Consider the following 23,773-nt stretch of genomic DNA (forward strand, 5'->3'; position numbering starts at 1 on the left):
TTTTCTTCCAGAGTCCAAAGCTCTGATAGCAATTGTTAGTAAGATGAGAGGAGGGGTGAATCATAAAAACTCAATAATCATTGTATACATCAGATTCAACCTCGGTAGCCTTTACTGATATGCAACTATGACTGTAAATCATTCAAACTCATAAACAGATACACTTAAAACATCATAACACATTTAACACCAGATTTAATGTGGAAACCCAAATAGGGAAAAACCACTGTGGGATTTTAGACCCACTAAGAAATATACCCTTCTAGAGTATGCTTGGTTAAAAGCCAATCTTGTTATAGATTACATAAAGACATTGCTAGATGTGACCCAGTTAAGGGATTTCCCTCGGATTTATTTGAATCTTGCACTTTGTTAGAAGTGACCTTGTCAAAGGATTTCAAACACTCATTCAGAATGTTAACTTGCTAGAGGATTTACAAATAAGACTGTTAGGTCCACTCGGTTAAGAGATTTCCTGTCACTTACAAAATAAATAACAGTATAAGATATATCTGCAACTTCACATCTGAAATGCTAAAGCAGACTCTATGTGCTCAAAATAATCTTGTCATAAGACTTATCTTACTCCTTGCTGGGCTTCTCAATCTATTCTTTAATCAGATATTCAATCTTTTGTGCTCAGTGATCACTGTTGTAGTATCACTGTTCTTCTATTTGCCCGCATCTATTGTTCATCAATAATTTCTTATTTATAAACAATTCCTAACTGCTTAATCTCCTTGATCACATTTCCCATGATCAATCTTAGCCATCAGATCTTCAAACTTGACTAGGTTCATTGTATCCTTCGATCTGAAAATGTTTTATCTTGCCTTGGAACTTGTATTCCTTCCTTGGAACTTGTGCTAGGTTATGACCAATAAATCTGCGCCGTAGATCTAACTCCTGTATTTCGTTGTCATGGATCTTCAACAAACTTCTTGCATGACATACCAATCATCTATACATCTCCAGCTCATTGGAATCCTTCATTTAATAATGCTTTTATCCATCCAATGCATTCTGTTATTACTCGGTTGTTACTCGAAAAATACTGAACCTTTACTCGGTAGATATTCTGCCTTCTTTAACCGATATCGATAACCTTAGGGTTTACCGACTAGCTTCTTTGCTCGGTAACATAGAACAGTATCAAACCTATATTCATCTATTGAATGAAATCTTTTCTCCTTCATGTTCAGTCTTCGAATACTCATTATATAGGATATCAAAATAATCAAAACAACAAAATCTCATCATTGTCATACTCGGTAATAGTTGCCCATTGAATAACTTATTACTCCCCTTCATTTTCATTCTTTCTGTATCACTTACCGACATCTTTATACTTATCAAAATATACTCATTAAGATATGGCAACATCATACTGAATCAAAAAATCAATTGCTTGACATCAATGACAAAATAATATTATTAAGACAGTAATCATCCTTTCTCAGTTATATCCATAATCTTCAATAACCTTCTCAATATCCTCATACCAACAAACTTACTCGAATGCCAACAATCTCCCTTTGTGAAATGCTAACATCTTTAGGTGTGTTTATCCACCTACGACGACCTTAGTTTGGCAGCTTTCAGAGGTTGATCATGCACATATTGATTTGTGTGGTTTGACGCACCTTCTTAGATTACCAAATATCTGTGTGAATCATGGTATGCTCACAATATTAGTTGAGCGATTTCATTCAGAGCATAATACCTTTCATTTTCCAATTGGGGAGATGACCATCACTATCGAGGACGTTTATAGGATTCTCTGTATCCCTTTCACCAGGGTTAAGGTGGATTACGATGCAGTGCAGCTTCTTGGATTGCAGGCAGTCAGGCATGTATTTAGGGATCTTGATATCTTGACACGTTCCATCAGTTGGGATGTCATGATGAGCAGGTACATTGAGGAGTTTCCTATTGCTTGTGTTCTAACAGGTTTTATCAGTTGCTTTCTGATGCCACATAGGGGACAACAGGGATTCTCATGTGGATGGGGCAAGATGCTGGAGAGGTTGATGGAGACCCCTCAGAGACTAGGCTAGGATTCATGTGTATTAGCACACATTTATCGCGAGATGCATGAGATTGTGTACAGAGATAGGAAGAGTATGACTGTAGGTTTCTTGATCTTACAGGTATGGGCTTGGGAGCACCTCCCAGTATGCCGACCGATTGTAGATGATGGGAGAGAGCCTGGTCAGCCAATTGTGTACAGGTATTTAGGTTATGTTACACAACCCCATCTAGGCAAGACCAATTTTTGGAGACGATAGCTGGATGACTTGATAGTTGTTGTATGGAGACCTTACAGGGGTTTAGAGCCATGGGATGACTGGAGGATTGTACGTAGGGATATTTTTGTTACATGCCCACTCATTGGCATATCACAGACTATAGTGGAGTGATTTGTGGTATCTTGAGTGATGAGGCAGTATGGTAGGCCTCAGGGATCTCACAAGATTACACAACATACACAAGATATGCTGATGAGGAGAGGCGGGGATGGTCACCAAGGCTATCATACACCCCGAATATGTAGGAGTTGACTTGATTAGAGAGACTCCGATAGGATTACATGGATGATGTTGCGGATGTGGGGGTATTACCCCAGTACAGGGATTGGTTCTAGTAACATCCATTCCACAGATTCACAGATCCATTTGAGCAAGCTCTTCATATAGAGGAGGTAGAGGATGATGCCCCTGCATAGGGATAGGGCTAGAGATAGGGACGGGGACAGAGAGCCGAGGCTCCGAGGTGGGCAGGTGGCGATCCTGGCACTAGCAACAATAGGATACTAGCTAGTGGTAGGTAGTAGAGAAGAGAGGGTGGATCCCTTGGGACTGTTGGAGTGAGGCTTGGTGGAGTGAGGGTGCCGGAGGGTGGAGGAGAGGAGGAGAGAGTAGCGTTGAGATAGGTCCAGCAGAGGAGAGAGGATCAGGGTGGAGCCAGAGGTGGAGATGGGGGTGGAGAGCCTGCAAGAGAGCAGGGGGCCGATGCAACACGGTCAATGAGAGCACGTCTAGCGGATCTGCAGTCACGATTGATAGTGGGACAAAATCAGCTGGCGGAGCAAGACTGATAGCTAGAAAAGCTTAGAGCAGAGAGAGATCATCAGGTCTCAGAGATGAGAGCAGAGATGAGGGCAGAGACAGATGCTTTGCGGCAAGAGGTTTTACACCAGACCAGTCGGGCGACTTATTACGTTGCAGCTTACAACGTAGTTGTTCTTGTAGCGCAACAGGTTGTACCATACTCACATTATATGGCATGATCAGAGGGAGCTCGGGCACCTCGTTAGGATCCTGGTCAGTAGGCTCCACCTCCTCCACCAGGCGATGAGGGAGAGGCCGAGAGCTAGATATTCTTTTTGTAGCTCTGATATTTTTTTGTAGACACACCCATTTTTTTGTAGCCTATATGATTCTTGCTCCGATGGGAGTTTGTATATGTCAGCTGACATCATTTTGTACTCTGAGACTTTATATGATATATATATATATATAGATATATATATCTATATATATATATATATAGATATATATATATATCTATATATATATATATATATCTATATATATCTATATATATATATAGATATATACGAGATTTGATTTGACTTCATTATACTTGTGTTGATTCGATTATGAGATGCTTTCTATATGCTTTATTCTATATGTATGCTTTTTCAGTATGGATGAATGAATGCAAATGGAATATGGGTGTTTATTTTTGTTTCTTTTTATGCAAATAAATGATGATGCAAATGAATGATGAGAATGAGTAACCAATAATACAAATTTGTTTCATTTTTCAATGCAATGCAATAAGGTGAATTCAAATGAATGATAGTGAATGTATGAATCTATGTAAAATGCTTATGTATGCAGCTAACATCTCAACACGCAAGTAATTGATCAGAGAAATGATGAGGAAGAAACCACTTAGTGAAGAAATGATGAAGCTTCCAACTCTCATTCAAAAGATAAAGAGATCAGTGTTACCATACCGAAATCACTCTAAATTCACAAGATGCAGAATGAAATGCAAAATGAGATGCAAAATGAGATGCAATCCTAAACGTAGTCATAGGATTTTAAAAAGCTTAATTTTCATCATTGAGCATTTTACAACCACATCAGGCAGATTACAGTTCATTTCTTTTCATGTGCAATATTAATTATCTTGTCTGCAATGACCCTTTTTTCGTTCATATCCTTGGATATATTTCATAGGGACCTAGATTACATGATAAAGAAATTCCCTCAAAATAGACAAAGAAATGATGGGAACCTCCCTGTAGCATTTAAATAATCAGAGTCGAGGTATGTGTGGCGATTTCACCTTAATGTGAAGGCACTTATCACAGACACCCAACTGATTAGATGTTTTTAGATCATTAGAATCATTCCTACATGCAGAAAAACAAAGAAAATATTATGCCCCCAATCCTTTCTCCTCTTAGTCAAGATAGACTTTATCGTGTTACTCAAAGAGAATAATAATAAAAAACCAATATAAAAGATAGCACACAAAGAAAATTTCATGCATAGCTCAAATTGTTTAGTTATTGTTTTCAGTAATGTCATTTTACTTGTTTACTCAGTGATAAAAACTCTGTAGTAGTTAGGAGATAGGTGATTGACTCGGAGTGGATGACCAAGTTTCACTGACATAAAGTTGACTTGGTTGATACTGCTTAGGACATGTAATGTTCTTTGTTGATTAACCTAAGACTAGGACATTGATTAGTTTTAAGCCATGAGGGTTCCAAAAGAACCAAGATGTCATGAAAGTGACTAAAAGATATGTACAAGCAAAATCAAAGATGCATGAAAGCGGGAATGCCAACGTTGTGTTGATAGATGGAGCGCTTGAGTACAAGAGGCACCTGTTTGCTTGGTTTTGACCTGCTTGGCAGAGATGCATTTTTTTCTTACCAAGGTGCCTATTTACCAGGTTTTCACCAAGGCGTTTTTCTCTCTCTTTTCCCTTTTCCCTTTTTTTTTTTGGATTTCTTCAAGACTTTTTCTGATTTTTTATGATATCTTCAGGACTTTTTCTGATTTTTATGATTTCTTTAGGACTTTTTAGTTGTATAGTCTATTGGAGCAGAGAATATTTAGGTGAGGAATTTATTCAGATGGATGGTGTTGATCGGTTCATGGAGTTGTTCTCCTTCCGATGTTGAGAGTTGATAGACACCAGAGCCAAAAGCTGCAATAACGATATAGGGACCTAGCCAGTTGGGTTCAAACTTCCCTTTGTTGTCTCGAAACTATTGACTTTTAGGATTTTATCTAAGAACTAGGTCACTAACCTAAAATTCTCTTTGTTGAACCTTCTTGTTATATCCTCTGGACATTCTCTTTTGATACACTCTGAGATGATCAAATGCCATTTGTCGACGCTCATCCAGCAATTCAAGCTCTTGCAATCTAGATATTCTATAGTCTTCATCAGTAGCAAGACCTTGTAAAGAAACTCTTAGAGATGGTATTTCCATCTCAATAAGTAATACTGCTACATAACCATACACCAAAGAAAAAGGGGTAGCCCCGATAGGTGTTCTGACACTTGTTCTATACGCCCACAGGGCAGGATTGAGCTGCAGATGCCAATCCTTTCCAGATTTATTGACTGTCCTGTGTAAGATAGTCAACAGATTCTTGTTAGATGCTTCGGCTTGTCCATTACCTTAAGGGTAGTATGCAGATGACCAGTGTTGTTTTATTTTGAATTTTTCAGAAAGTTTGTTTAGATCTTTGTTCTTGAACTGTCCTCCATTGTTAGTTATAATGGATGAAGGTATACCATACCTGCATATGATATAATTAAGAATAAATAAAGCTACTTGTTTACCGGTTGCTTTGATGAGCAGAATCGCTTCTACCCACTTAGTGAAGTATTCAGTGGCAGTGATAATAAATTTGTGTCCGTTGGATGATGCAGGATATATTTGGCCAATTAGATCAAATGCCCACTGTTGAAAGTGCCAGTGTGTCACAAAGGGTATCAGATCCCTTGCTGGAGCATGGATAAGGTGCCCATGCAGTTGACACTTTTCACAGGTTTTAGCAAATTTTATAGCTTCTTTCTCCATGTCTGGCCAGTAGTAGCCAGCCCTTAGTAGTTTTCGTGCTAAAGTTAGACCGTTTGAATGAGATCTATAAACACCCTCATGAACCTCAGATAATGCGCGTTGGGACTCCTCAGTTTCTAGACATCTAAGCAAAGTATTATCTAAACCTCACCTAAATAGGTCGTTAGCAATGATGACGTATTGTGATGCATTTCGGATTAGGTTCCTTTTTTCATTTCGAGAAAGATTAGCAGGGACAACTTGGTCACGCAAGTAAGAGTAAATGTGGCTATAATGAGATGAGTCATGTCCAATAATAGAACAGACCATCTGGGACTCGGGAGAATCATAGGCAAGATAATTTAACTCTTCCACTAGGAATTCAAAGAAAAAATTAGATTCCTATAGCTGTGGTATAGATGCCAAAGTGGCCATTGCATCCGTTGCTCTATTCGCTGATCTGGGGATCTGCTAAAATGATACGAAGGTAAAGTATTTATTGAGATCATCCACCAATCTCTTATAAGGCATCAGTTTCTCATCTCTTGTCTGATATAGATCATTGATTTGGTTGATAATGAATTAAGAATCTCCATAGATGTGTAATTCAACAATCTTCCACTCGATGGCCAGCTTGATCCCGTTTACCAAAGCTTCATATTCTACAATGTTGTTTGTGCAAGGGAAGAGAATCTTGTAAGCTTTTGGGATTGAATATTTTTGGGGAGTAATAAAAAGTATTTCGGCACTAGAACCATGTTGAGTGAAGACCCATCAAAGAACATCTTCCATGATTGTTGAGTAAGGTGCATGATTGATTCATCCGGGAATTCTATATGCAGAGGTTGAGTGTCTTCAAGTGGAGCATCAACAAGTTGGTCTGCAATAACCTATCCTTCGATGGCTTTGCGTTCCATGCATTCAATATCAAATTCCATAAGAACCATGACCCATTTGGCTAGTCTTCCTGTAAGCGTTGCTTTACTGAGAAGATATTTGAGCGGATCAATCTTGGCTACCAACTTAATAGAGTGTGCTAACATATAGTGCCTTAATTTTTGTGATGCAAATACCAATGCCAAACATGCTTTCTTTGTTATAGTGTAGTTCATTTCACAAGACACCAATGTTCTGTTGATATAATATATAGATCTCTCTCTTTTATTTTCATCTTGTTGTGCCAGAAGTGCCCCCAGTGAAGTATCTATAGCTGATATGTATAGAATCAATGGCTTACCTTGGATCAGTGGCATTAATATGGGTGGATTAGAAAGATAATCTTTGATTTGTTTTAAATGTTGTTCACAATATTTATCCTAGTTGTATTGAACTCCTTTCCTTAATACCTTTGTGAAGGGTTGAGCTTTGTCTGCTAGCTGAGATATAAAGCACCTTATTGACTGCAGACAGCTCTGTAAACTTTTCATTTGACTGATATTCTTGGGCGAAGTCATTTCCATTATATCTTGGACCTTTTTAGGGTCAACCTCAATTCCTTTTTTTGAAATTATGTAACCAAGCAATTTTCTTGATGTTACTCCAAATGCACACTTTTTAGGATTTAACCAGATCTTGAATCTTTCCATTCTATCTAGTATGAGGCCTAGTTCTTGAATATGCGTAGATATCTTCATGGTTTTTACTAGGGTGTCATCAACATAATCTTCCATGTTTTTATGCATCATATCATGGAAGATAGTGGTTACTTCTCTTTGGTAAGTTGCTCCTACGTTCTTTAGCCCAAACGACATAACATTCCAGCAGAAGGTTCCCAATGCACACGTGAAAACTGTATTTTCTTGATCTTCAGGCGCTATCTTGATCTGATTGTAACTAGAGAATCCATCCATTAATGAATACGTCTCATATCCAACAGTCATATCTACTATCATGTCAATTTTGGGCAATGGAAAATTGTCTTTCGGACATGCTTTGTTGAGATCCCTGAAGTTTGTGCAAACTCTAATAGATTTGTCTACCTTTGATACAGGTACTATGTTTGATTTCCATTATGTGTAGTTTATAGCTCTGATAGTTCCATCTTTTAGCAATTTTTCTAGTTCAGCCTTGACTAGCAGTACCACATGAGGATGCATCTGACAGAGTTTTTGCTTGACTAGTTTAATTCCTGGTGTAATAGAGAGATGATGCATGATAAGATCAAGATCTAGTCCTGGCATATCTGAGTATGTCCATGCAAAGTTGATCTTCTTTTCTAAAAAAAGGTTGCTGAAATATTTTAACTCTTCTACTGATAGTGATTGAGCTAAATGAATGATATGTGGTGTTTCTTGACTCCCAATGTTCATTGGCTAAGTTGGCTTGATCAATATAGAAGACCTCTCCTGAAAATGACTTGGTAGTATATCAAGTATCTCACGTTCAGGTGCCTCAGAGAGGTTTTCACCCTTAGATACGTCCTTTATTTTTACTATTTTTTATTATGACACCGCCATAACATGGTTTTCGCCATCATATCTCTTATTTTTATTTTTTAAAATTTTTATGACTGAGATACTTGATGTCTGTTTCAGTCATTTTCTCGCTTTGCTCACTGGTGGAAGAGTTCATTGGTTCCACTGCATTAAGATAGCAGGCTACTGTGTAGTCATTGGTGAAGGTGGGTATATTCAAGGGTTGGTTATAAAGAGTACAATCAATCAGTTCATGATGTATTAAGGATAAGGTTTGAATAGGCTCAAGGGGGTTCACAGTACTATCATCAAGGCTTCAGACCGACCAGTCGAGTTCCAGAAGACTACCTTGAGTATGTGTCTTGAGACCAGGAAGAGTTACAACATGATTATCGAAATTCATGTTAGTATTTATTAGACCTAACCCAACCGAGCTACTTCAGACTAGATTACATACCGTGGTGTGACAGTAACAGGGTCAACAGACAACATCTCAATATTCACGGCAGAGTAGTCATAATGCATTGTTGAATAGTTGTTATTATAAATAGAGCTCTTGTCTGAGTTATCAGAGTCATAAGATGAAGTTTCTTACTCATCTTCAAGTGGCTTGGTAAAAGTATATATAGTATCAATACCTACATCTTTGATGTTGCAAGTTCCTTCGCGATTTGATTCATTGATCACTTGTATTTGACACACTTGTGGACATAACCTTAATGGTTCTATTGATCCTTGTTGTCTGTTTCATTCAACTTCCTCTAGACTGATGACTTGTTCTATTTCTGTTGCTTCTAATTCTTCTTTTGTAGTTCTATACCTAATTTGTCCTATCTCATTAGAGGGAGAGTTAGTAGGTGAAGAAATTGCTTGTGTCCTTTCTTCCTCCAACTGTCGTTCATAGTTTTCTTATCTTTTTAGTTTAATTTCTTCTATTTCCTTTTACATTTTTAGGCGTATCAGATCTTGTACATCATCTGTGATATCACTGAGAGGTGGTTTGGACCCCATTCATACTCATTTGAATAAGTTTATGAATCATCTACTTGTTGTCTACCAGTATATGTTACCAGAATGTCCAATGATGTGAACAATTATCTGATTTTGTATACTTCGTCTCTCATATCCTCTGGGACTTCTACTTCTTGTGGTATTATAGCTGATATAATTGGAACTTGATTACCATTTGTTTCCTCTCTCTGGGTTGGCAATTATTTTTGTTCATCGTCGCACTCTTCCTGAGTTTGTTGAGTATTAATTTCTTGTGTTGTTAAAGGTAGTACGTTTTTCTTCCACTTAAGTTGATGGTGTGATGTGTGCTTCTGATATGATGACTTTCTTGGATCATATCCCAGTCCAGCTTTATCATTGGCAGACTTAGTTTGTAACTGAATAGGTTAAACAACACCTTCTTGACGCTTGCCTATAGGTCCGGTACCTGAATATCCCATGCTTTGAAGCATCTTATACCTTGGACCATATTGTGTCGGGGAAATCTCACAATGTTGTATTTTTTTGTTTGCCCTATCTTCTTTGAAAAGCGATTTGAGAACATCATCCTCTTCTATTTCATTTGCAAGAGAAGTAGATGACTATATAAAGAGAGCATCATAAATGACTTTTGGAGTTGAAGTTTGTGGCTTCATAACCTCTGATGGTTTTCCCAACTATCTTGATGATGGAGGAAGAGACATTAGTGAGAGTATAGGCTCTATCTTGATCTTATAGCCATCTATGCCAGTGTTTGTGATTTTTGATTTATTTTCTAAATCTTTCAGCAAAGATTCTGAACTTTCAGCTGTAGAGGTTGATCTATTATGAGGAACAAAAGCATCAACACTCTGCATTAATGCATTGCAGGTATATCTTGTATCTGTAGGAATACTAACTTCAACTCCATTATAAGGAAATTTCAAGAATTGATGATACGTAGATGGTATTGCTTTCATTTCATGAATCCATGGCCTACCCAGTAAGATGTATGAAAGATGAAGATCAAGGACCTGAAAAATGACATCTATTTCTACAGGTCCTACCCTGATTGGTAATAGTAGCAGACCCTTAGAGGTTCTTTCTTCTTCATCATAAGCCTTGGTTGTTATTTTCTTTGTTGGATCAATAACATTTTCACAAAATCACAGCTGTGTCAGTAGATTGTAGGTACAAATTTTCAACCCAACACCTCCATCTATCAAAAAATGTTTAACTCGTTGTTTATGGATCATAGATTTGATGTGTAATGGTTGGTTATGTGGGTGACTCATCGAGTTATCATCTTCTTTAGAGAAAGTGAGGTAATGAGGTGAAGTCAGGTGACCCACCATAGATTGAAACCGATCCACGTCTAAATCTTTAGAGACACTAGTGGTGAGCAAAGCCTTGTCCAGGATCTCTCTATGAGCATAAGAGATCTTAAGCAGTTCCAAAATGGAGATTTGAGAATTGGTTCTCTTCAATTGTTTGACAATACTATAACCAGGAGAAGATGATGAAGCTTGCTATTTTGATTTGGCCATGATTGTGTTTGTTTGTCTATTTGGAGGGATTGGTAGGTTTGATGTTGCTTGATCGAAAGTTGAGGAACTAGCTCCTTGGAGAGTAACCTTCTTTTGAGCGTGAGTCACAACATTAGTAGTTTGTGCTTGATTTTGTTTATCCTAGATTATGATCACATTGCAATATTCAGGTTGGGAAGATTCAATCATGTTGATCACATTATTGTTGTTAGTGTAGGTATAATTGACTCTAGCTCCTCCCTTGGCTTTTGAGGAATCTCCTTATTCATAAGCCGGTAAGGGATCTTTAAAGGCCTTATGATCAATATTAGTCGCGTGGTTTCCAACAATGATCTTGCCAGCGTAAATGAGATCTTGGATTTCATGTCAGAGTTTCATGCAGTTGTTTATGTTATGTCCCTTGTTCTGATGGTAGTCACAGTATTCATTTTCTCTCCACCATTTGGGTTTAATTTCTAGGTCATATGGTCTAGAATTGTCTGGCAATGTAATCAAATTATTTGCCAATAAAGTTTTAAAAGATGATTCATATGATTCATCTAGAGGAGTAAAATCACACTTAGGTTTTGAAAGCCAAGGCTTTTCTTTAAACCATTCTCTTGCTTTCTTCAAAGGATTTTCTACTATAGTTTCAGTTGCCTTGAGTGCTTGTGTGCCACTAGCCAAGTTAAATATTGTGGATTTTGTTTTTGCTTTGACATTATCTACCACTCTATCATTAACAACGTTTCTATTGTTATCCTTGCCATATTTCCAGTATTTGCTCTTTTCTTTAGAACTAGAACCTTGCGATGTTTCTTTCCAAAGTGATATATCTCCCTTTTTTATAAGCACATCTTCCATTCTAAGGGCATTATCTACCATTTTGTTGAATGAAGGATGTACTTGCATCTGGAAACTATATTTTAATTCAGGGATTAAGTTGTCGAAAAAGATATCCATCTTCTCAAGATCTGGAATAGTCTGTGAATATCTAGAGAACATATTTCTCCATCGTTGGAGAAAAGTAAGAAAGGGTTCTCCTGTCTTTTGTTTGGTATTGCAAAGCTCTATCATAGTGACTAGGTGACGAATGTTATAGGAGTATTGTTGTAGAAATAGTTGGATTAATTCTTCAAAAAAATTTATTCCCATAGGTAGACTTGAGAACCATTCCATAGCTTGCCCCCCTAAACTTGTCGGGAAAAAGTGCATGAGATACGTTTGGTCATGCATGAACTCCATACATAGGGCACAAAATTCTTTGATATGATCTTGAGGGTCTATATTCCCATCATATTTGTCAAACTTAGGCATTTCTACTTTTGAGGGAAATGGAGGCATGTAAAGGTTTTTGTCAAATGGGAATGGCCATATTGTGTCCAGAGAATATTGTTTTGGTGATTTATCTTTGTTTTTCAGTTTTGTGACCTCAGTTCGTAACACTTGCATTTTTTTGTTTAGCATTCCCAATGGTGTCTCTTCCTCTTTAGTGACAAGGGCCTCCACATTATAACCAGTAGGAAGTTTGGTGCCTTGCTTTGCTAATTCTAGGAAATAGTCTTCTTTTTCTCTAGCCATGATGACCTTCATCATTTTTCGGAACTCTTTATCATTTTGACATCTATGTATTTCGACCTCGAGAGGTTCAGGGATTTCAGATTCAGTTGATGAGGACTCATTGTCAGTAACATGATTGCTGAAGTTGTCATAAGTATCTCGTTTACTAGCTTATCTTTTTTGCCTTTCTCCAGACATGGTGGGAGATAGGGGCTGACCAAAGATTGATAGATCGTAAACTGGTATTTGTGACGAGGATGGTTTATTTGGAAAGAGGTTTTCTAAAAAGAATGGATTGTCATTTGATGAAAAGAGTGTTTCTTTTTCTTTATTTGTTTTGGTGTGAGAACTTTTGGTTTGAACAAGCATTTGCAACCGACGGGACCGATAGCTAGATGTGTTGCAGAAGTCAAGATCAAATTGTAGCTAGTTATTCGTTTAACGTAGTGATTGAGAGAAGTTACTAAGATCTGGTCTGGTTTCAGGAATGATCTATCCTGTGTAAGATGTTATCTAAGTTAACTTAGGTTTTGATAAGATGTTGTTTGAACTAGCTTAAAGATGATCGACAAAATCGTGCAACGCAACGACAGGGGTACACTATCAAGGTTGTTTATGCCCAGAGGGATGATGACCAGTTTTATGCTCATTGTAGACTGAGCTGGGCAGATTTGATTATTCTGTACTAACAAAATTAGAGATTCGTACGACAGGATTTACTGAGCTAGACGATAATTTAATAGTTCCAAGATGACAACAGTTTTGTTTCGTACGAGTTGCTGCCTAGTACCGTACGACAGATGGGTATGTATAGGATGACAAAAGACTTAGTGCAATTACGTATCGTATGACACACGATTTAGCTTCAGATGACATACTGTTGTGTTTCGCACGACAGAGGATTAAGCTCAGATGATAAATGATCAGACTCGTATAACACAGGATATGGTGCAGGACGATAAATGATCAGATTCGTATGACCATTAATAGGACATAGACAAAATTCTGAGTATGACAACTGAGTATGACCAATTCTGAGACAGACTGCTTTTTGACCAAGATAGACTAGTTTTGGATAGATTTTTGACTTAGGGTAGACTAGTTCTTGACACAGACAAATTTTTTGAGCACTATGTTGTTTCTTGTTTTCTCCAATTTTGGTATTTCAGTTTTAGTTTGAGGGATGAAAACACAGAAAACATGCAGTATGAATAGTAACTCCAATCACAACATGCAAACCCTATGGAAATTGTCTTAGAGAATAAAACCTTTTCTTGCTAACTTAGGTACACACCCAAGAGCTAATCAGAATACGACCGTTGAGTCTCACGCAATGGATTCTCAACGCCGTATTAGCCGACTCCAAACGCTAATGGGGGAACGATATGGCAAGTGTCTTGGGAGATTTACTATCTCTCTTGCACAAAGATTATCAACCTTTCAGAGGTGAATCAGGTAGCTTCTAATTTTAATTGGATCTAGTAAGGGGTCCATTCGGCGCGTCGAGGTATAAACTCAATTAAGAGGTCTCCCAGCCTTGAAAACCAAGGTTCAATATACCCGAAGGTACTGAGGAGAGCTATTCCTAAGCACTGTCATTGACTTGATTTTCATCAAATCACATTTATTTTATAGTGGGTTGGAGTACTTGGTGTTAAGTCGTTCCCCTCACACCGGTCGTAATGGCTTTAAGAGTTTTTAAGCTCCTCGGGAGGGCAGGCCTGCTAAAGATGTACAAATCTCAAACAAAGAAAATGCCTCAAGGGTCTGGATTTCTGATTGTCTAAAAAGACAAGAGCATATTCTCCTACTGCTTGGAATTTACTTAAAACATGAAATACAGATTTGTTTTTTTAAACCAGAAAGCAAGTTAGGTGCCTAAAAAATGAATTTAAAGAATACACGATGTTTGGTTGATTTTCTTTTGGCAACCTGCAAAAACAATGTATCAGTAGCCATGTTATTTTTATTCTTTGACAGGCGCATGTGCGATTGATAAATTTTTTGACAAACATTTTGCAAGAAACTGGTTAGGCTGTGAAAATATCAGGCAGACAGAAGATGATTCAGGGTTAGCGTTAGCATAATCAAAATTTGGACAGAAAACCTAAAATGTGAAACTTGTTTTAACCCAACAGAATACAACATCATACGACAATTATCATAGAGTGAAACGACAAAAGGCTTTTATCATACGAGTTAGAACTAAGCATAGGACGACAAAAGATAAAATTAGATAATCAGAACAACATGTTGTACGACACCATTTTCTGATTTGTACGACAAATAAAAGGCTTCGACAAAATGTCGTACGATGCAGTAATACCACTCGTACGATATTTCACAGAGATTGTACGGACGAAACCTGCAAGATTTAAGAAAAGTAATTTTGAGGCCAAAAAAAGTAGTCTTTTGCCCCACGGTGGGCGCCAAAAATGTGTGTGTGAAAATGGACCTGTATCTGAAATACAAAACACTTCAACTAAGTCATTAGATGCATGGTTAGTAAATCAATAATTAATGAATTATAAACCATTACAAAGCGACCCATTGCCTTCTAGTAGATGTGAGTTTGGATTGCTCTCAGATTGCTAAGCTATCCAGTGACTAGACAACACCTAAACGAAGGATTTTTAATCTATATGAGCATGGATTTAAGCTAGATGAATGTAAGATTAATATAACATGATCTAAGCAATATATGAATATTTAAGCTAAATGATTTAAGCAATATGAAGTAACTAATATGCAATATCTCAATGCAAATTCTCAATGAACCTAGAGCAAAAACAACATAATAACATATATTCTCCAGGATTTTTGGAATGAGAGATGAGAGCCTGAATTTATAGAAAATTCAGAAAGAAACCAACAGCTGAGATCAAATGATGATGAACGATCAAGATTTTCCAAGAGGAAGCACAATCTAGATGAATTGATGTGATTGGATGCTTTTCTCAGTTTTAAAGGAAATTGAACTAAAATTAAGATAAAATCAGAAAAAACTGATTTATTCTCTATTTCATTCAATTTTAATATTTAATTATTTTAATTGCTTTCTTTGAGATTATTTATCAATTTTTAATTTGTTTTTCAAGATTATCTCTAATTGATTTCTTTTCTCAAATTTTTAATTCTTTTTTTCGGTCAATTAATTCATTTTTTTATTTGTTTCCTTTTTTGAAGATTTGTGCTCATAATTTCGAATTCCTCTTTCTTGATTTGTTTCTTTTTTTGAAGATTTATGACAATTTTTATTTATTTTTCAAATTAATTCCTCTTTTTGATGATTTAATGACAAATTGATTTATTTAATTAAATATGCTAGGATATTTAATTATATAAATAGGATAATTGAGTAAAATGATTTACTTGGAATGATCAATTAATTAAATAAATATTTAATTAATATTTAGTGATTAATTTTGCCATGTGACATTGATGAGTTTAGAAATTAATTGTGTGCTCAAGATTTATTTAATTGCCTTTGGTTAGGACCTTGGTGACGTTGTCGAGATTAGGGGCTCATGGTTAGGGTATTACACCTACCTTTACCGATATCCAAGTTCGCTTACCAATCCTTTGACAAATAACCAAGACTGGCTAAAGATTATTAAATTCACATTCTCTCAATCAAGATTTCGCATGCATAACATCACATAACCTATCACATCTATATCTCCAAAATGACCTAATAGACTAACTTATATACCCTTACATACATGAATGCCTTATGTCGGCTTACAACCATATTAAAAATTATTTACATATCGACCCAAACAAAATATAAACATAAAACTATATGACCGATGCCGCTTCCACGTTTGTCGGATCAAATTCCTATGTCGGCCTTAGAATACCGGTTCCAAGTTTGCTAGTTTACATGCTTGTTAGTTCCTTGAATGTCGGTTACTTTGATTATAGGATCTTCCATGAAGTGTGTTTTCATCAATGACAACACCTAAAACCCAAATGAGTGTCAATTTCTAATAGACACAACATCGACACCCAAACTACATGAATAACTCACCTAGATATACAATTCATCAACCTTGATAACAAGGTCGGCTAAACCGTCAACCATCAATTACAAAATTACATCACACAATACAAAGATCAACTATCAGACCAATATAATGATTTACATAGCATAACATGGACCTGAATCTAATTCCCTAATGCTCAACTCTACTGAAAATCACGCCAAGATCAACCACAACATGCTACACCACTAGGAAAACTGCATAACACAAAAATCATCAACGGTTGATAGAAACCACTAAAAACTCACACAACAATAAATGTGGATCACCAAAATAAATAGGAAATGACTAGGAAACACCAACAAGCACGTTAGAAGCATCCAGAATAGCTGCACTGACACCACTTTTCAAATCTTCATCAGTCAACGTCTAGAAGCTCAAGAACACAACCAATCAGCAACTATCATGAAGAAAGATAACTTGTGGAGCACCAAATCATGAACCATTTGAAATGAAGATACACAAGACCATCTAAAACAATATCCCAAAGTCTCAACACAAGATTTGATTACACCGGAATATACCAACCTCTACAAAATAGTGATTAGCAAAACCAAACTACGAAACCGGATCAAAAGATCTTCCCAATCACACTGGAATAAATCATAGGAATATGTTGACATCAATGACAATAAAATATCCTAGAAGAAGCAATGACCAACCATATCCAATAGACCTAATTGCCTAATGATAAAAGATAAACACTAACTAGGGCAAAATCCAGCAGTCATACTAATATATGCCTTTGCTTTGATTGTTTGATGTCATGGTTGATATGTCTGATCTCAGAAAGTGTGGACCACTTTTAAGAGTGACCTATCTGATTCTGAGTGTATTCTCTTTTGTTTAAGACAAGATAATGATCACTTGATATGGATAGTTGATACGATTAATTATACAGCTCTATCAATTTGATTGCAGATTGTTGCTTTGATAGTTGTATCCTTTGTTAACTTTGTGTGAATCCTTTGTTGGATATCTGATATGGTGTTTGATTCTTGTGAGACATTTTATTGCAAGTTTTTTTAATTGTTTTGTGATTTTTAGTTCTTTTCCAAGAGCTTTTTCGTTGTTTTTGTGCTTTTTTCAAGATCATATTTGAATGTTTTTGGTTGATTTTTTCAGGATCGTATTTGAATGTTTTTGGTTGATTTTTCCAGGATCACATTTGAATGTTTTTGGTATGATTTTTTCAAGACTTTATTTGAATGTTTTTGGTTGATTTTTTGAGGACTTTATCTGAATGTTTTTGGTTTTTTTCAGGATCACATTTTATGATTTTTAGGGATTTTTCAAGACATTTTATGATTTTTAGGGATTTTTTTCAAGACTTTTTATGCTTTTTAGGGAGTTTTTCAAGACTCTTTCTGCTTTTTTCAACAATGCCCCCCATATGCAAACCTATTATGATACGATGATTAACAAAATGCAAGTGGAAATAATGAAATTTTTAACATGAGACTATGCTTAATGCAATGATGTGCAGGATGAAAATGCATTTCCTTTTTGGACAAGGATGAGTGTCTGTGTTTATCACTGTGTTATACACTGATTGTTTCAAAGGTATAAAATATTTTAGAGATAGGCTTTCATTTGATTGTCAAGAACCCTTAGACGACCCACCCTAACACACTGAGTGACTAAGATTTGTAAATGGAGATGTGGAAAACTTCCCCACTGATTCCTGAAAATTTTGGTCTTCTTTTTCCCATGTGTGCATAATTGAATTTATTCCAGCTCTTATGATCATTGGAGACCCTTAGCATCCTATGTGACTAGCTACGTTGTTTATTTTGACTTCAAAAGCATCCTGGATAGAGCCTTGCTACCAGCGAACGTCTATAGCCCTGACAAGGTTATCACTGTAATCTCTCGAGTATTGCTCTATTGCAAGTAGGCGTCTAGAGAACCTCTGCCATCTACACTTTCTATGTTTGAATCTCTCACATTTTCTTTTTTCTTTGTATTCATCATATAAACAAAAACATACAACATTTCCTCACTTGAACTTAAACTTCATAATTAACTGGATAATTCTAAAGGTTGTGATTAAATTTAGTTTATCTAAGTGTATTGTAAGAATTTGAGCTCTTGAGGGATAGTTCTTCTCTCACAATAGTTTAGTTTCCCACTCTACAAGAGCATAGGATTTAGTGAGAAAGAAAGAATCTCTAGATTCAAAGCATGATCCCACCATAATGATTAAGTTCCCACTTCTATCCCACTAAGATGAAGTAATTTTTTGAGGATTGCAAATTCAATCTTATAGAATCATCTTGAGATCCAATAAAAAACACCAAATATTTTGAAAGATTCTTACTATGCATTCAATTGACAACTTTGTTCCCTATGTATAGATAATATCCAGTTTACGTTCCTAGACCAAATCTTCTATAGCCTTTTTATTGAGGGATGCTCTTAGAACCCCTACATTCCAAGAAATTACATTCATTTTAGGGGTTATTTAGTATATGATGTCTTGATGATACCATATTTCACTAATGATTCCCTTATCAAATTTTCTTATACTCGATATTTTTTCTTCTTACCTTTGACACCTTATTTATAGACCCCTTCCTTTAAAAAAAAAAAAAATTCCTAACAAGTCCTAATGCAAGGGGAGTATTCTTTTTACAATATTCCTTTTCCCTTGATTCTTTCATGGAATCTAACATAACCTCAATTGATTATTTTTTGTCATAGGAGTTAAAACTGCCCCTTTTATATGTCTCTATATCCTCCTACACTTTGTTATTTACATTTAAAAGATTAGAAAAAATAGATTCCCCTCTTTAAACAATTATTATAATGTTAAATAAGGCATTTCCATAGGGTTAGTACCCAAGTCTTAATTATTAAAGAAGGCATTGCCATAGGGTTAGTATCCAAGTCTTTTATGCATATATTGGCTACCATTATTTTTGGCCTTCTCCTTTGTGTCCAAATCCTAAAAGCTTTCTAGAGCATCATATCACATGATACCAAAAGAGAAGAGGTTAATAGTCAATTTGTTGAATTCAATTCATATTACTTAGTATGATCTCCAAGGATTTTGAAAGTGGGTTATATAGTTTGATTTCAACACAAATGAGAGAAAAGATACCAAACTTCTTATCGAGGGTTGGATAAGAAGGACCCAACTTTTTTTAATAATCTCTACTATTAGTTACAAAATATTAGGCTATTGGATATTCATTGAAAGTGAGGGAGATAACCTAGATAGAAATCTTATAAGACATATCCTCCATTGGATCAAACCTATATGCTAAGATTTGATGACTGACCCTACTTCATTATGAAAATAAATTTCACCTTTGAAATCATATTTATATATATCATTCAAGAGAACACCACTAAAAAGTAGCAATTATCAACTAGAGTAACTATTAAGTTACATTTTGGGCTCCAATTCTTACTAACCTAATTCTCCAAGAATGTCATGGAAAATTGAAGCTTCATGAACATGAAAATAAAGGCATAATTTGAGAAATATTTAAAAAATTAAAAAAATGATAGAATTTTAATAAGTCAATGGTGAGGGCTCAACACCACTAATTACCTCATTAAAAGATAAAAAAATGGGGGTCCCCTAGACCCCCAAAAATCACCATATTGACAACCACAATAAAGAAAAGGAAAACACAAGAAAAAATGAAACATGAAAAGTAATAGGGATGATCAACACCCTAAAACACCATATATACACATTGATAAATGAAAATAATCATTTTACTAATTCCTATGCATTGGAAGAAAATAAAAGAGGGAAAAACATGGTCAAAGATGCTTATGTCCTTACACTAAACTACCATTAACAAGCTTAGATTGCTTGAATCACCTTTACAATTAATTTTATTTACTTGGTTTTATACTATTATTACTATTTTGTTGCAAAAGGACAATGATGGATATAAGTAGCCAATAGATTTATTCAATAAATATGAAGAGATATAAATTGGATTATTTCATAATGGAAAAAACATAGTTATCCTCTTGTTAAGTTAGTAAAGGATTTTAGAACACATCTCACAAGAGCCAGATAATAGTCTTTGTGCCTCATACAATTATCTGAGATATATTCATACAATAAGAAGCATGAGGGAAAAGGTGTATATGGATCAACAAGATCCAAGAGTATGTCATGGAGGTGAAAATAACCAATTTAGACAGAGTTTAAGGCTTTTGCAACTTAGTGGCTGATGCAAATTTGGATGCAATTGAATTAAATTAGGTAAACTCTAACCCATATTTTTTAGATGCCAATTAAAATAATATCCTAGCTATAAGGATATTTCATTTAGGAAACATTAGTTGTCCGTAAAGATTAGATAATTAAATAATAAGTTAATAAGAACATTGGGGTTGGATGCTTAAATATATTTGTTATTCCAAGGTTAGTTTACGTGAAGCCTAGATGGTGTTTTCCTAAAATGTTTGGACAAAAAGTAGTCGATTAGAGTTATCAAGGAATACCACCAAGGATTGTGTGGTTGATATTTCATCTTAAAAATAATTCTCATAATATTATGAGAGTAAGTTGTTGGTAGCCCAAATTGTTCAAAGATGTGACCAAGTTCATAAAATAATGGGATGCTCACTAGAGGTCTTTGGTAAATTAAAAATTAAAGGTTCTCTCTCCTTGAATAAAATTTTAGCAAATGTTTTATCCTATAGTGGTGCATGGAAGTTATAGGAGAGATAAAAAAAATCCAAAAATGAATAGTGGATGCGGCCATTGATTATTCATAAATTGGATAGAAGTAGTCCCTACAAGAAATGATACCTCAAAATTAGTGATTGAATTTCTACTAAATAATGTTATTACCAAGTGTAATTGGTGAAAAATTAGGGTTTCCACCATAGAAGGAAGAAACCACTAATTTTAATTTGGGGACAAATTACATTAGGGAAAGATAGGAATTAGATAGATCTAAACTTCATAGATCTAAATTTTTATCTAATTCTAGGGATCTTGAATGCGCCTCTTCTTTCCCTTGAGTTGAATTGTTGAAGGTGCTGAAATTAGGGAAAATGGGCTGAAATTGAGGTAATTATGTGCAAACAGTGAGTTATAGTCATTAGATTGAGCCACAAACCTGGATCTGAGGAATGTAAATATATTTTAACCTGTTCGTAGAAAGAGCTCTTGATTTGTCGAGACCGAGATGGTGGTTGCTCTAGTCCTCCTCATTTTTCACACTCCTATGGGGGATCACTTCGTCACTGTAAAGAAAGTCAATTTTGAAGATCATAGCTTTATACCTGTTCCTATACACACTAGAAAAGGGAAAGAGGTTGGGCATAGGGGTTTTCCTAAGTCAAACCCTAGTTTACGAATTAACAATGAATGAAATGTTGCAAATACTGAAATAAACAATGGAAAGATATACCTCAAATCTATAACAACTGATAATGATGCTTTGCTTCTTGAATGTAATCACATATATTATATGAAATGACATGAACATGAAAAAACCCTAATCACACACACATGCTTGCATATGAATGATGTAATTTGCTCCACAATGGTTGAATGAAGAATATGCAGCCTTGAAGACATCTAAAAATGCTTGATGATGAATGCTTCATAGATGCAAAGATGCTAGATTGATCGGTTGGAGACTTATGTTAAAATGGATTCATTAATGTCTTTATATATGAAATCTTAGGTCAATTTACCGATTAGAGCAACCTCTAATGATCATATAAAGCCACCAATTTTATTTCTTGTCAGAGTGATAGGTCACATCTTCCACTTTAAAAATGAGCCCCATTAAGGGGGATTAGGGCGTTCGCGCCCTGGTCCTCCTCAATTAGGGACCTCAACTTAGTCCCAAGGAGAAGGACATAGCTCCAAATGATAAATTGGCAGGTGTATATGGCATCAAAACTGGAGTTAAGGTACCAAACGAACCTAGATAAGAGGCGAGTGGGAGACGCGCTAAAGTAGGGGCACAAACATGAGGTGTAAATTGGCCCAGTGACAATTTAAGATGCTACATCAAGTTTAGTGTACCATCTAGAATACATGTTGACAATATAATATGTTCATAATATGGGATCTCATTAACATATTCATCCCCTTATCATTTGTAGAAATGCATTAAAAAAGCATCATAATTATCATCATAAAAACCATGGATACAAATACGAAGTCATAGTATGGAAAACTAAAATTTGTTGCTTGGACATATAGGGTTAATGGATAATAAGACTATTGAAAAGTGACCATTTGAATTAGTCTATGGGCACAAAGGCCCAACTATGTATCAACCTTGGGTTACTAGTTTATAAGTTGCTACAACAAATTGAAATAAAATAATTAATCATTTCACAAAGAGTGCATGCATTGATTAAGCTTGACAAAACAAGAAGAGTTCAACATAAGAGAATCTTGGTAAGACATCAAAAAATGAAATACGTCTTTGATAAAAAAAAATTCAAGAGGAAGTTTTAGACAAGGGACCTTATCTTAATGTTGAATAGGTCAAAAGATAAGTCATGTGGACATGAAAAATTTGATGCCCTATGGGTTGGGCCTATCCAAGTTGTTGAAGAAAATGGTCAAATAACTTTTTAGCTCAAGTGTTTGGATGGATAATTCATGGAGTTTTCAGTTCTCCAACACCTTAAGCACTACTTCTCTTAAGGGTGTGGTTTTATGAACTTTTGTATATTATTTATTTTTCTTGTTGTCTATTTTGTTCTTGTTTGTATCTATGTTGTGTGTGTGGTTATGATCCTTGTTTTATTAGTATGAGACATGTTTATCCCAATCTCCATTTTTTATTATTAAATTGTCTTGCTTTTAGATATATAGATCTTCATTGTGTCTATAAGAGACACGTCTTAAACTAAACCCGATGTGGGCACTTTATTTATTTTTCTCAATAGAACTACAATTGCACACTATGTTAATCCATCTCTTACAATCAATATGAGATATCATAAGTAGTTTACCATGAGTTAAATTATAATTTAAATACTTCAATGTGCCATCCCATATTATATAGTGAGTTCTTGGGCTTGCAAACAATTTTTTTTTTTGTTAGTCATTTCCTCAGTATTTTATGTGCTATTTATGTATTGAGTAGTCAAGGTTATCCATTCTAGTACAATATTTCCCCAAGCTCAAAATATTAATCAAAGGAACATTGAATTTTT

This window comes from Cryptomeria japonica, chromosome 2 (genome assembly GCF_030272615.1).
Source record: "Cryptomeria japonica chromosome 2, Sugi_1.0, whole genome shotgun sequence".
Classification (NCBI taxonomy): Eukaryota; Viridiplantae; Streptophyta; class Pinopsida; order Cupressales; family Cupressaceae; genus Cryptomeria; species Cryptomeria japonica.